We start from the raw sequence: 13,716 nt of genomic DNA, 5'->3' as shown, positions 1-13,716 counted from the left end.
ACCTACCCACTCTCCATCAATTCATCCATCTACCCACCCACTCTCCATCAATCCATCCACCCACCCACCCACTCTCCATCAATCCATCTATCCACTCACCCACTCTCCATCAATCCATCCATCTACCCACCCACTCTCCATCAATCCATCTATCCACCCACCCACTCTCCATCAGTTCATCCATCCACCACCCACTTTCCATCAATCCATCTATCCACCCACTCTTCATCAGTTCATCCATCCGCCACCCACTTTCCATCAATTCATCCATCTACCCACCCACTCTCCATCAATCCATCCATCCACCACCCACTTTCCATCAATTCATTCATTCACTCACTTGTCCCCACATCCATCTACTTATGCATATCCATGCAACTACCTCACACCTGCTATCTGCCCATTCATAATATTTATTGAGCACCTATGATATATCAGGCTGTAAGGGCTGCTTTGGCTGCCTTAGGCTCTGGGGGCATAAGACCATAAGATAGCTATGGTTCCCGTTCTTAAGAAACTTACAGTCTGGTAAAAGCAAAACAAATAAATTTTCCTTTTCTTCTTTCCTTCCTTCCTTTTCTTCTATTTACCTTCCACCCCATTTTTTCTTCCTCTTGCCTTCCATTTTCAGGTCCTGTTTTGGGGAAGCATTCATTCCACACTGAGGTTGGGACAAAAAGTCAAAGTTGTGGTGGGCACAGCTTCCCACAGCAACACCTTTGGCCTTGATGAAGATGCAGTGGCCAGTTGCCTGAATGAGCCCCCCATGATGAAAAATTAAGGGCTTGTTTGCACCACTGTGAGAGGCCAGCAGGGGTCCCTGAGATCTAGCACCAGGGATCTGTATCTATCACCTCTGGGAGTGGCCTGACCAAGGAGTGAGGGAGATAAATGCCTTCTCTCTTCTGTCCCTAGCAGCCACTCCCCATCTACTCTTTGATGCCTGGAAGGCCACCAAGTGAAGTATATTTCTTGAGCTTAAGGTTTTGATCCCTGTGAAAGTCCCTGTGGGAGGGTCACAGTTTAAATTGGTCCTGATTATTTACACTTGGTTGTGAATGAGTATCATTACTTTTTTCAATGGTATTAAATTGCCAGGTGTTTATTAAACCTGCTAGAGCTATTTATCTCCTTTCTGTAAAGAAAAGTATAAGGGAACAAATAAATCCAACATTAATTAATGAATAAATAAAATGCATAATTTAGTTTTATTCTCACAAAAGCCCATTGGAACCAGTGATCACAGTTCTAGTGTTTTGGTTGAAAAGATGCCAGCACAGAGAGCTTAAGTAACCTACCTAAAGTCACACAGCTAGTCAAGGGAGCTACTAGTGATAATGACATATTTGGAGAGAGCCTAGACAGGTAGATGCTGGTGATGGTCCCTGTTGGGTCACTTACAGGTGACTGAGCTTTACTTGGGCTGCTCTCCCTCTGGGCTTCTGGGGCTTGCTGACCCAGGTCACCCAGAACTTTAAGTTCGGGACAGAGGTGTCACTGAAGGCCTGCTCCTTGAGTGTCAGCCCAAGCAGCCACAAAGGGCCCGTGCTGGGCTTTACACTCACCTATTGCCATCTTGAAAGAATACTTTTTGAACCTGAGTCCCCACATTTTGCCCTGTGCCTGAAAATTATGCAGCTAGCCTTGATGGTGGTGGGGGACTGAGGGAAGGGAGCTTGCCCCCGGCTGGTGCTGCTCCCCTCTTCTGCAGTTCAGCCCAGGACACAGCTCCTGGAGAAAGCCATTTCGGAATAAGCCCATCTGCTGGGAGTGCTCAATTCCTCCTTGGCAAGAAGGCAGACAAGGGCTTGATGGATCTTTTGCTTCTTTACGGTGCTCAGGGAGAAATGTTGGTTGGTTTCTAATGTGTGTACCCGTTTCCTTGCTAGCAGCTTTTGAGGTGCACCCCACCCCTTCTCTGGATGTCCCGCTGCATGGTGGAGAAAAATGTCTTTGGAGTCTGATGGTCCAACTTCCCCTCTTAGAAGAGGGGTGATGAAAGGAAGATAACAGCTTAGAGCCCCAGGCTCCGGCCCTCCCTCCTGCCTGCCTGGGTAGCAGGGAGGATGGAGTGAGATGTAAGCACTGCGTTTCGTCTTCTTAACTCCGAGGGTCTGGCTCCCTCACCTAGAAAGCGGAGGAATCATCCCCACTCTCGGTGGAAGGTGCAAGGACATTTAGATACACTATCAACTGAAAGCACACAGACCCCAGGGCCGTCCCCCACCCTCTGGCAGACGAGCCGCGCCCAGCAGGAGTCCTGACTGCCCAGTCGGCATCTCTGGGGCGATCGTGCCTCACGAGTTTCTAGCCGCTGTTGAGCCCTTTGAGGTTTGAGTTACATTTTCACTTGGCAGACTCTAGCTCTCTGATTCAAAGAGAAAAGCTGTGAGGGGGGGATAGGAAGAGAAGGGAGGAGGATGTAAAAAAAAAAAAAGGCTCCCACAGCTTGGGACTTGGAATGGCTCTGCGGAGACCAGGCGGGCTGCATGCAAATGGAAAACACATGGGGAGGCTTCCCTCCCTGCGCACACGGGCTGCGGGACAGGACCCAGGCGCCGAGCCCTTGACACGCCGGCTCGGGCCTGGCCAGGCTCGGGCTGGGAGCTCTACGTGGAGACAGAACCTGCACCTGTGTCCTCTTGTCCTGCCGTGGTGAAAGGGGAGAAGATGGGCACACTGGCTGGTTCTATGGCTCTATTCTTGGACTATGATGGGTCTTGAGACCTTGAGACCTCCTGGAGCTCCTAGACTCGCAGGGGTTCTCAACCTTCCTAATGCGGTGACCCCTTAATCCGGTCCCTCATGGTGTGGTGACCCCCAACCATAAAATTATTTTCATTGCCACTTTATAACTGTAATTTTGCCACTGTTATGAATTGTAATGTAAATGTCTGATATGCAGGATGAGCTTAGGTGACCCCTGTGAAAGGGTTGTTTGACCCCAAAGGGGTCACGACCCACAGGTTGAGAACCGCTGTGAGGAAGACCAGAAGAAGGTTTATTTGGGCAGCAGTGGTAGGGGGACCACCTGGTACCACAAGGCAGCAGATAGCGTAGGGGCTTTGAAGGCAGACAAACTTGAGTTAGCATCCTATGTCCCTTATGAGCTGTGTGACTTTGGGTAAATTACTTAAGCTCTCTGTGCCTGAATCTTTTCAATCAAAACGCAAGAACCGTGACTACTGTCCCAATAGGCTTTTATGAGAATAAAACTTAATTTTGCATTTTATTTACTTATTTAATGATGGATTTATTTGTACTTCTTTTCTTTACAGATGGGGAACAAGACAGCTTCTTTTCTTTTTTGAGACAGAGTCTCACTATGTCACCCTCAGTAGAGTGCTATGGCATCACAGCTCACAGCAACCTCAAACTCTTGGGCTTGAGTGATTCTCTTGCTTCAGCCTTCCAAGTAGCTGGGACTACAGGTGCCCACCACCACGCCTGGCTATTTGTTGTTGTTGTTGTTGTCATTGTTATTTTAGCAGGCCCAGGCTGGGTTCGAACCCACCAGCCTGGTGCACGTAGCCGGCACCCTAACCACTGAGCTACGGATGCCAAGCTAAGATAGCTTCTTAAAAGAGATGTAGTATAGTAAAGAAATTATGGCAAAAAGAAAATAAGAGTTGAGGAGAAATCTAAGGCTAAGGCAGTGTTAGTCCACAAACGTGCACAGCTTGGACTCTTACACAATTATCAAAAGTCACCAGTCAATTTGTCTCTGAGCTTCTCATTGGCCAGACTAAAGCAGAAGACATCATTAACAAGTTTGCATTGTCAGTTACAAAAACCAGTTTCTCCTGAGAGCAGCTTCCCTTGGCACTGGAGGCCACAGTTACGTTTCCTGGAGGTTCTGTTCTACAGGTCATGGACTGGGAATAAGTGGAGAGTGGTTCTTTATTACACTGGATTTTGCTTCTTATACTGGCCCCCCGTGGAGGGCATGGGGGGGCACGATGTGCCTGTGTGGGTTCGAGTACACAGCAGGTGCTCTCTCTGATGGGCTGCACGTAGTATTAGAGGTGATTGTCTACTTGTTGGCCATTTAGTGTGCCTTTTATCTCACTGATGTCCAATGTGGCTTGATTTCACCTCCTGGGAACTCAGTCTCTTCCTCTCTCTCTCCCTGCTTGTCTGAAGCGTTTACGGAGGACACCTCTCGGTGGCTCTGAGATGGAGGAGGTGCAAGCACATTGGGCTGCTCTGGGGAAGCCGCATCCTCCTCCTGCGACTCTTCATTCTTGGTTCAGCAACATTTCATCTCTCTGAGTTCTGTCCCGGGGAGCAAACATGTGGACCTTCTCTGATAATGTGAGCGCCATTCCCCTCCTGGCTTCCTCCCTTTGTTTTTCCTTCCTGGGCCAATGAATGAAAGTTTCTATTCTGATGGGAAAACTCAGTCTGGCCTTGTAATGAGCTAGAATAATTGATCTGTCGATGAAAACCGAGTCTGTGGAATTGATGTGTAGTGTCAAAACAGTCCAGATCACTTTGGTACCAATTCATTGTTGCTGGAGGGAAGCTGTTAGCCAGGAGAGAAAGGAGCAGACTCAGTTGAAACCTGAAAAGCTTTGATTGTGCTACAGCTCTCCAGCACCACGTCGCCCTGCTGGGGTTTGGTTTCAGCGCTCCAGATTGAAGGTCCTGGCTAATATTCTCTGTCTCTCTTTCCTCATGAGGGTAGAAATAACTTGGCAATCGCCCTGTTGCAGCTACTGTTTGAATGTAGATATTAATTTAATCTGGAGTTCTGTTACTCTTTAAGGACTTAGGGGTTTGGCTGAGGCCTTTGCGTTCTTATGATGCGATAGACAGCAGAAAATGGAATAGGAATGTTTCTACCCATTTGAAAAAAAAAAAAGAAAGTGTCTCAGCCTCTTTTTTCCCCTACGCCTGCCCTGCCTCCGTCTTCATTCCTTCTTCGACTGTGGCTTCAGATGAGAATGAAATGTCATTTTGACATATATGAACCCAAGCCATGGGGTAGAGGGAAAAGAGAATAATACTTTGGGATCAGACAGGTCCCTGGGGTATGTACAAATCCTGGCTCTTTCACCTTGAGCAGTACAAATTTGGGTGAGTAATTATAGAGACCTACTCTGCAGAGCTGATATAGAGATAAATGAGCTATGATGTATAGTAAAGTGACCACCCTTGTGCTTACATTATTTTATGAAAATGCTGTTGTCTTAAAATAATATACACCTAAGGAATTCCTGCAAAATTCTGAGAGGGTATAGTTTTTTTGTTTGCACTTTTTGGTTGGGGCTGGGTTTGAACCCACCGCCTCCAGCCTATGGGGCTGGCGCCTTACTCCTTTGAGCCACCAAGGGTATAGTTTTTGTAGGATGAAGCTAGTTACCCCTTGGGAGAACTAGTGACCTTTTATCGTCATGTGTTTGTGGAAGGGGTTGAGCTACAGAAAAGAGGGGTGCTTGAGCCTGGCTGTGGACCATTCATCTCATTCTCTGGTTTCATCCTTCCAGTGAGGAGGCAGCATATTTTCATTTGAAAGATGAGGAAATAAACTCAGATATATGAAGCCACTTGTCCCAGTTCACGCATTGACTCAGAGAGCCCAGTCTGATTACCTCCACAGTTCAAGTTCTTTGACTTGACTAAGAGGCTGCTTCCCAACTTCTGGTGATGATGGCAGAAGGGTGGGGTCTTCCCCATCTGTGCTAGAGACCTGATTTGCAGACACTCATTGTTTCGGTGTTGGCTTATTTCCCAGAGATTTATGAAGCACCCGTTCTGTGCTGTGGGAAGAATAGAAGAGCCAGGCAGAGCCCTGTCCTCAAGGAGCTAACAGTGTATTTGGAACGGCAGACAGATACAAGAGCAATTTTATAAAAAAGTAAGAAGAAAGGGAAAAGTTTGGGAAGGAGCGTTCAATGCTAAAAGTCCTTTTGTCCTTTATTTGCACAGGCCCTAGTAAGCACATGGAGGGGACCAAACACAGAACAGGTCTGCAGTAAATGTCACCTGAATGAATACAATTTCTCTCCCCATAGTCATGCCCCAAATGCCGGAAAACCTACTTCTGGTTTCCTTGGACTTAAGATGTTGAGTCTTCTGTGTACAGTCAGTCCTCGGATTGACCATCCAGGATTTGCTCCACAATGAAAGCCAAGCTGTGTGAGCCAGAGGAAGTAGAATCAGCCTGAGTAACAATGAGAACAATCAGGTAGCTGTGGAGCCTAAGGGCCAAGTTGTGTCTGCACGTTCATTTAAACCTCATGACTACTGACGAGGTGGATACTTGCTATAGACGGGATGTGTATGTCTTCCCTGAATTCGTGGGGAAGTGTATACTTCTCAATTTTTTTGTGATATGAGGAGGTGGGGCCTTTGGTAGGTGATTAGATATGAGGGTGGAGCCCTGGTAAATGCGATTAGTGCCCTTTTAAGAGAGACCCCAGAGAGCTGCCTTGTCTCTTCCTTCAGGTGAGGACACAGCAAGGAAATGGCCGGCTGAGAAGCTGGAAGTGCCTTGATCTTGGACTTCCCACTCTCCAGAACTGTGGGAAACAAGTCTCTATTGTTTTTTAGCCACCCCGTCTGTGGTACTCTGTTATGCTCTTAGTGTCCTGTGCAGTCTGAGTCAGTATTCTTGCTATCCCAATCTATAGATGAGGAGATTGAGACATGGGAGGTTGCTAGTCTGTGTCACAGGTACACAAGGTGGGTGCGAAAGGCACAGCTCAGGTCAGACCCAGGGAGAATCTGATGCCATGAGGACACCACAGCTTGAGGCTGCCTGGCGCCTGGATTGGAGTGTGCCCTGACTGGCTTCAGGGAGGAGGGTAGGAGACCCCTGGCCTCGTCAGCCCTACACCTGCCCACCCATCCCGTGCTCTCCCCAGAGCAAGGGTGTTTGGGATGTGTGGCCTCTGAGACAAATCAGGCTCCAAGGAGCCTTCGCTGGCTAAGCCTGCATTTCTCTGGTCCAGAGCCTCCTGAGGATTTCTGGCAAGTCAACAGCCTCAGAGTGGTAGGGATATGGATTTTGCTGAGAAGAGATGTCTCCATCTTTGCTTTCTGTTTCTGCTCCCAGCAATTCTTTCTCCCAGCCATCCTTCTCTTCCTCTTTTGACTCCTTTGACATTTCTGTTTCTTTTTTCTCCTCTTCCTTCTCACACCCTCTTCCTCTTAGGTATTCTTTTTCCTTTGACCTCCTGTTCTCATTTCAAGAGTTGTCTTTTACACAGATATGCATCTACAAACACATGTACGTAGGTGTTATGTGTGCAACATAAGGTTACTAAGTACTAAGTGACATATTGTGTGTGTATGTATGTTACAAATAAACAAACATATGGGGGGCCCCAAAACTGTAATACTCAAGTCACCTTTGACTTTTGCAATTACAAGAGATACAAGATACCATATACAAGATAACAAATGTTATCAGTATATTTTAGCATTACAATTTTAATACAGTTTTTTTCTTTCCTTTTTTTTTTTTTTTGAGATAGAGTCTCACTTTGTCACTCCTAGTAGAGTGCTGTGGCATCATGGCTCACAACAACCTCAAACTCTTGGGCTCAATAGGTTCTCTTGTCTCAGCCTCCTGAGTATCTAGGACTACAGGCACCTGCCACCACACCTGGCTATTTTTAGAGATAGTGTCTCTCTCTGGCTCAGCTCAACCTGTGAGCTCAGGCAATCTACTCACCTCAGCTTCCCAGAGTGCTAGGATTGCAGGTGTGAACCACCAAGCCTGGTCAGTTTTTTATTTTCCCTTTTTTAAACTGTGTATACGCTTTTTTGGCAGCCTCTCTCTGTATCTGTGATATCCACATACATGCATATATGGGGTGGATATAAAGTTCGTGTGCAATTTACTGTGTTATACTATTTTAAATTGCACACAAACGTTATATCCACCCTGTATATGTACACACACATACATGTTAAAATCAGTGCAATTACACTTCCAGACACGTCCTGCTAAGAATATAGGAAACCAGATGGCAGTCTAGCCAGCACCAGCACCTGAGATTCAAGGGTAAGCTGAGGAATGGGGTCGGGATCACAACTCCTCGAAAGCATGGGGTGGGGGCGCATTTAATGTTAGAGAATGTTTGTGTTCGAAGTTTCTTTTGAGTTGCTGGGTGATGCTGGGGAAATTACCTCATTTCTCTTTCTTCTTCATATGGAAAATAAAACCTACATACCACACAGAGATGTAGAGACACTCCAATAAGAGTATTAGGAGAAATTCAGATGTGAGTCATCATTTTCATCATGTTGTTTACTCACCCCCTCCTTGGAAACAATTGTGGCCTGTGGGGGTGGGCAGGGAGGGAGGAGGGGAAGAATGGCGGGGGGGAGGCTTCTGTTTATAAAAAAGGAGAGTGGCTTTGACATAATTCTTGTTGGATTGCTCACTCTCACTGTCTAAAGAAATAGTTCTTAATTTTCTTTTAACTTATGCCCAGCCAAACATTTGTCTGGCTTTTGGTAATTTGTATAATTAAAAGGAAACACATTTCTCTCTTTTCCAACGATGACTTTATTCTGCAACACCCAGTGGGCTTTGTGAAACGTTCCCGGAAACGTGGCTCTGCCCTGGTCTTGGGAGGCAGAGAATTTATTTGGAATCAACACATTGCTTATTTTTTTCCTGAGCCTCAGTTTCCCCTTCTGTGAGATGGGGATGAGACACCTGTAGCAGACTGTTGTGAGGTTCTGCTCTCACACACGCGGGTGAATCATTCCAAAGGGGGTTTCCTGCTGGGGACTCAGGTCAGAACAGCAGGGCCAAGGCAGGGGTCCTTCAGCAGGAACAGCTTCTCTTTGGGGACCGTCTCCTGGAGATTTAGTGTGATATTTTTTCTCACCCTCAGGAATCTGGCCAAACTCCAGAGCTGCCTATCATGAGTGGTCTTGTTTGCTTGCAATTTGCAGAGTTGCAAGGGGTAAAGGACTGGCTTTGACTATTCAGTCTTTTGGGTGGGGGGTGGGGAGCTGCCTTAGGCCGGCAGTATGGACTTTCCCCTCCCTTTCAGGAACCAGGGCATTCACCTATGTGAGTCAGTGGAAATCTGTGTGTGTGGTGGTGGGAGTGGGGGGAGTGTAACCTTTTTCAGGTGACGACTCCGTGCCCAGATGTGCTTCCCCTTAATACTCAGCCATGCCACACGGAGGCATGATTCTCCCTACCTTACAGATGAGGCTGCCGGCGTTCACAGATGGCATTTGATTGCTCTCAGTCATGTACCCAGGTCTGTGGCTCTGGAAGACCAGATGGAATTATGGGAAGGAGGGAAGGACGTTTCTGGGGAACAACAGGACAAATTTGTGAGGGTCTAAGCTTTTTCCTCCCTGTTGGCCCGTTTCCTTCAGCAGAATAAATTTGGGGAGGAAATGACAATGACAACTGACCCTTAGTTGTGCCCATCATGAGGCCTGGGGCTTTGGATCTGTTGTATGGGGAGGTAACCTATCAGGACACAGTCTCCCCTCCCTGACCCGTGGGCAGCCAGCCTTCTCTTAAGGGGGTTTTGACGAGTGGTTTGGGTCCGTGCTAGTCTTTCCCTTTGACGTTCACAGGCCTTGTTCCTGGGTCTGAGGAGTTTAGTACAGTGGCTGTAGACTAAAATTGGAGGATGCAAGAGGAGAAAGTGAAAAAAAAACGCATGGACTTTAGAGGACAAGACATCGAGGCTCAAATCCTCTTCTGCCACCTTCCAACTATGCGGCTTCAAGTATCTATGGGTCAACTTAGAGCCTCCACTTGCTCTTCTGTAAAATGGGGATGATCATCTCCTGTGCTCTAAGAGTCAATCCAGATAAGGAATTGGAAGTGCCCAACGTGGAGCCCAGCACAAGGTGGGAATTCAGGAAATGTGATATTTTTTCCTTCCTGGGAGAGAAAATGTGTATGCTGGAGACCCTGTAGCAAAGGAAAGTTCTGGCCTTTCCTGTCCCCAGTCAAGAGGTACAAGGAAAGGAAAAACAGACAATGCATCAGGATCTATAGAGGGTTGGTCATCTCAAGGGGACACTCACAGCTATCTTCCCCAAATGGCTTCTCTCAAACAGATCTCACCCAGGGGCATGGAAGATGCCTTTCCTGTCACCCCAAGCTCTGCACTGGTCCTGAAGGGCATTGGAATCCTGCCTTGATGAGGGGACATGAGGCCCTGGCCTTGCTGGCTGCAGAAAGAGCCCCCCGAGGCTGGAGCTCCCTACCCAGCTATCTGGAGTTAAGGAACAGAGCTCATTGGGGGGTTCTAGTGCCAAAGAAATAAAAACTCTCCAAGTTCACCACTGTGGAGAAACACTTCTTCAATTTGTTTTTAATCAAGCTCCCCATGCCGACACTTGGGCTCCATTCAACCATTTAAAAAGTTCCACTAGCAAATAAACACTTGGCCAAATATTTGCCCGTATGTGTTTTCAATAGTAAATACCAGCTATATTGCTCATCTCCTTATGTCACCCTGAGGGCCCACCCCTGGTTGCCCTCAGCTGAGTGGCCTCTTCCAAGATGGGTGGACCTCCCACGGTGGCAGCCAGGAGTGATGGACTCCGTCCCTGGTGGGGAAAAGAAAAAGTCCCCTCCCACCCTGGAGGCAGATCACAGATGACAGAGAAGAGGGAAAGGAGGGGCTTCCCCCTTTGTGGTACCAAGGTTTAGCACCTTAAGTTTTACGAAACCCAACCACACAAGGACACGCACACATACAGACTTACACATACACATGCACAAACATGTACCATCCCACACAGCGACCATGGTTAGCATTCCTTGGTTGTAAGCAACAGATTCCAGCTGGTTACCTTACATGAGAAAGGAAATCTCTTGGAGGAATTAAGGTGAGTTCACAAGAGAAAAAAAAGGCTCCAAGCCTAAGAGGGTGTCCACGGCAGGAAGAGCTCTGCAGCATCATACAGGTGTTGCCACCGGAATTCTCGCACCATTCTCAGCCTCTGACACTCGGCTCATGAATTAATTCTCGGGAAGAAATTGCTGGTTGACCTTGATGGGGTTCTGTGTCTCCCTGTCAACCAGGAGAGGGCAGGATGCCTTGACTGACAGTTCCTCCAGCCTTGGTCTCAGTGTTGCTCAACTTTTCCCTCATCCTGACACACATGGTATATTACATTTATAAGACATGATGGGGGTGGAAAGATGAGGCCACTGTGTTAGCAACTGGGGCAGAGGGACTTAGCCTGTCACCTAGCTGTGCCCTTTCATGACAATCCTTAGGAAGCACAACTGTTTCCAGGAAGGAGAGGCGCTCCCCGGAACATAACCAGGGTGCTTCCCACAACAGCAAGCGGAATGGATGCCGAGCGTTCACACCCCGTCCCCAGCATGCCCTCCAGCCTTCAGCCTCAGTGGTAAAGGAGTCAGAGCTACTCCTCTGCCTCTCCTGCCTCCCACCTCATTCTTGCTATGATATACTGTGCTTTCCCACCTAATTCCTTTCTCAGTGCAGGGGTAGCAAACCAATGCATGTGTATCTCTGCTCCCACATCACAAATCTCTTCTTCCAAAGACTATGGGCGCTTTAGGGCCCAGGCTCATTGGCCATTCATTCACTGGCATGTGGAACGGTGCTCTGTACACAAGTCAGTCTGCAAAGCAGATCCCACACTTAGCCCAAACCTGTGCTTGAGGTGTCCCAAACACTCAGGCAGCCCCAAACACGCTCTGCTGCTTACGAGTCTGGTTGGGGCCCCTTCTTCGCTGGTCAGGGTCTCTATTGAAGGAGACCCTTGAGATATATTTATAGCATGAATGACGAGAGCAATAGGGTGGCTTCTCCCCAAATAATAATCAGGCCAAAGCATCAGATAATCCAGAAATGTTCATGGTATTCTTGGTTTTTCAAGGCTTGACATCTGGAATCTCTTAGGAAAACTTGATCCAGTCTGCCCTATTCTTGGGCTGGCAAGACTCTAACGTCGAAGAAACAAAGGCAGAACCCCTATGGGATGGCTGCACATTGACGCAGACCCGGGATTTGATTCACAATACATTGCCGTGAAGTCTCAGGGAAGAAGAGAACAGCTAACCTCGGGGAAAGCCTCCCTGTGCTGAGTAATCTCACTTGTATGATTATCTCACTGGGTCTTTTCAGCGGACTTTGGAGACAGACATTATAACTTCCCATTCACAGATATGAAACTACCGAGAGATTCGGGCATACGCTTGGGTTTGTTTTTAAATAACTGTTACGAGACAGAGCTGAGGTTCAAGCTCTGTTGTTCTGCCTCTGGTCCAGAGCAGTCTGCCTGCTCTGTTGCTAAGACAGTGACTTTCTCTTGGAGTGTTTTTTAATTCTGGCTTGTACTGAAATTAATTGACGTGCCATCTGCTGTGGGCAGAGGTAGCTTAGAGCACACAGTGATGTGTTGGGGAATCCTGGATTAAGACAGAGATCCAACGTTAACTATGGCTGAGAGCCCTCTCAAATACATGTGCCCCCAGGCACACACCCGCGCATTGAAGCACAGTTGAGGGTTGGTGATGCACACACAAGATCAAGGCCTGCACGACCCTAGTTCTCTTTCAGTCATGGGGAGAACTGTGGACATGTCATGGAGGCGGACACAGCTGCCTGAGAGACTCCAGCTCAGTCACCTCATAGCATGTTCTCGGATGAGTCCTTTAATCTCCTCACCTCGATTCATGTGCTGAGTGGAGACAATAACCCCTCCTGGTGGTTGTGAAGATGAAGCAGGATCACGCGTATGTGGCACATACTGGTCTTCACCTCCCTGTTATCCTTTCCCCCGTATTTCCTTATTAAGAGAGTTTTGCTGTTGGTCTGGGTGGTAATGGGGCCGGTTAAAAATGCTCGCCACTTCACATTCCCCTACCGTTTAGAATGGTCTTATGACTTGGTTCTTGGTCTTTAGTGTGTGAAGCTTCTGGAAACGTTTGTGAAAGAGGGTAGTATGGGCTGACAGTTGCGTTTCATTTCTCCATTTATCTTTCCCTCTTTTTACTCTTTGGATCAGTGATTTCCAACTGGTGTGCTGTGAGAGGATGTTAGGGGTGCTGCAAAAAATTTTAAAGATCTTTAAGTTATTTTTGAAAGATGTTCAAAGCACAGTAAACAATCTTTTTTTTACTCCTTTCTTTTGATCAACGTAACTTAAGCGTGCAGCAGAGGTTTAACTACAGCTTCAAATGTGCCGTGAGATAAAAAGGATTGAGAAATACTGATCTAGGTGGAACTCCAGAGGGCGGAGCATCAGTCTGGTGACCGGGAGGACTCACAGCACCTGCTAGAAATGGAAGAGCAGGAAGACAGTTGTGCTTTGGTCCCGACTGGTAGATGGAATTATTTGTTACGATGCTTTTCCTCAGGACCCCAACTCACATCCCTCAGGCCCCCTTCAGTCTGGTGTGGCCATGAGACTCACATTGGCCAGAGAATGTAAGAAGAGGGGACATGTGCCCTGCTGAAGAAGTTTAGTGCCACCCCGTGATTTCATCATCGCTCTTCCCCCTTTGACGTGAGGCCACAAGTCCCAGGTGGGGGCTGCTTCTTCAGCTTGGAGCTCAGAAAGAAGATGATGGGAGGGGAGCTGCAGGTGACCTGTGAAGGGGGTATGGGATGTGAGCAAGGAAAAAAATCTAGGATCTGTCACCCAGGTTGGAATGCAGTGGCCCTGATCATAGGTCACTGTAACCGCCAATTGCTAGGCTCAAACAATCTTTCCACTTCATTCTCCCTAGTAGCTGAG

Source organism: Otolemur garnettii, unplaced genomic scaffold, assembly GCF_000181295.1.
Source record: "Otolemur garnettii isolate 467f Iridium unplaced genomic scaffold, OtoGar3 scaffold00094, whole genome shotgun sequence".
NCBI lineage: Eukaryota > Metazoa > Chordata > Mammalia > Primates > Galagidae > Otolemur > Otolemur garnettii.
Note: the sequence above shows the minus strand (reverse complement) of the source record.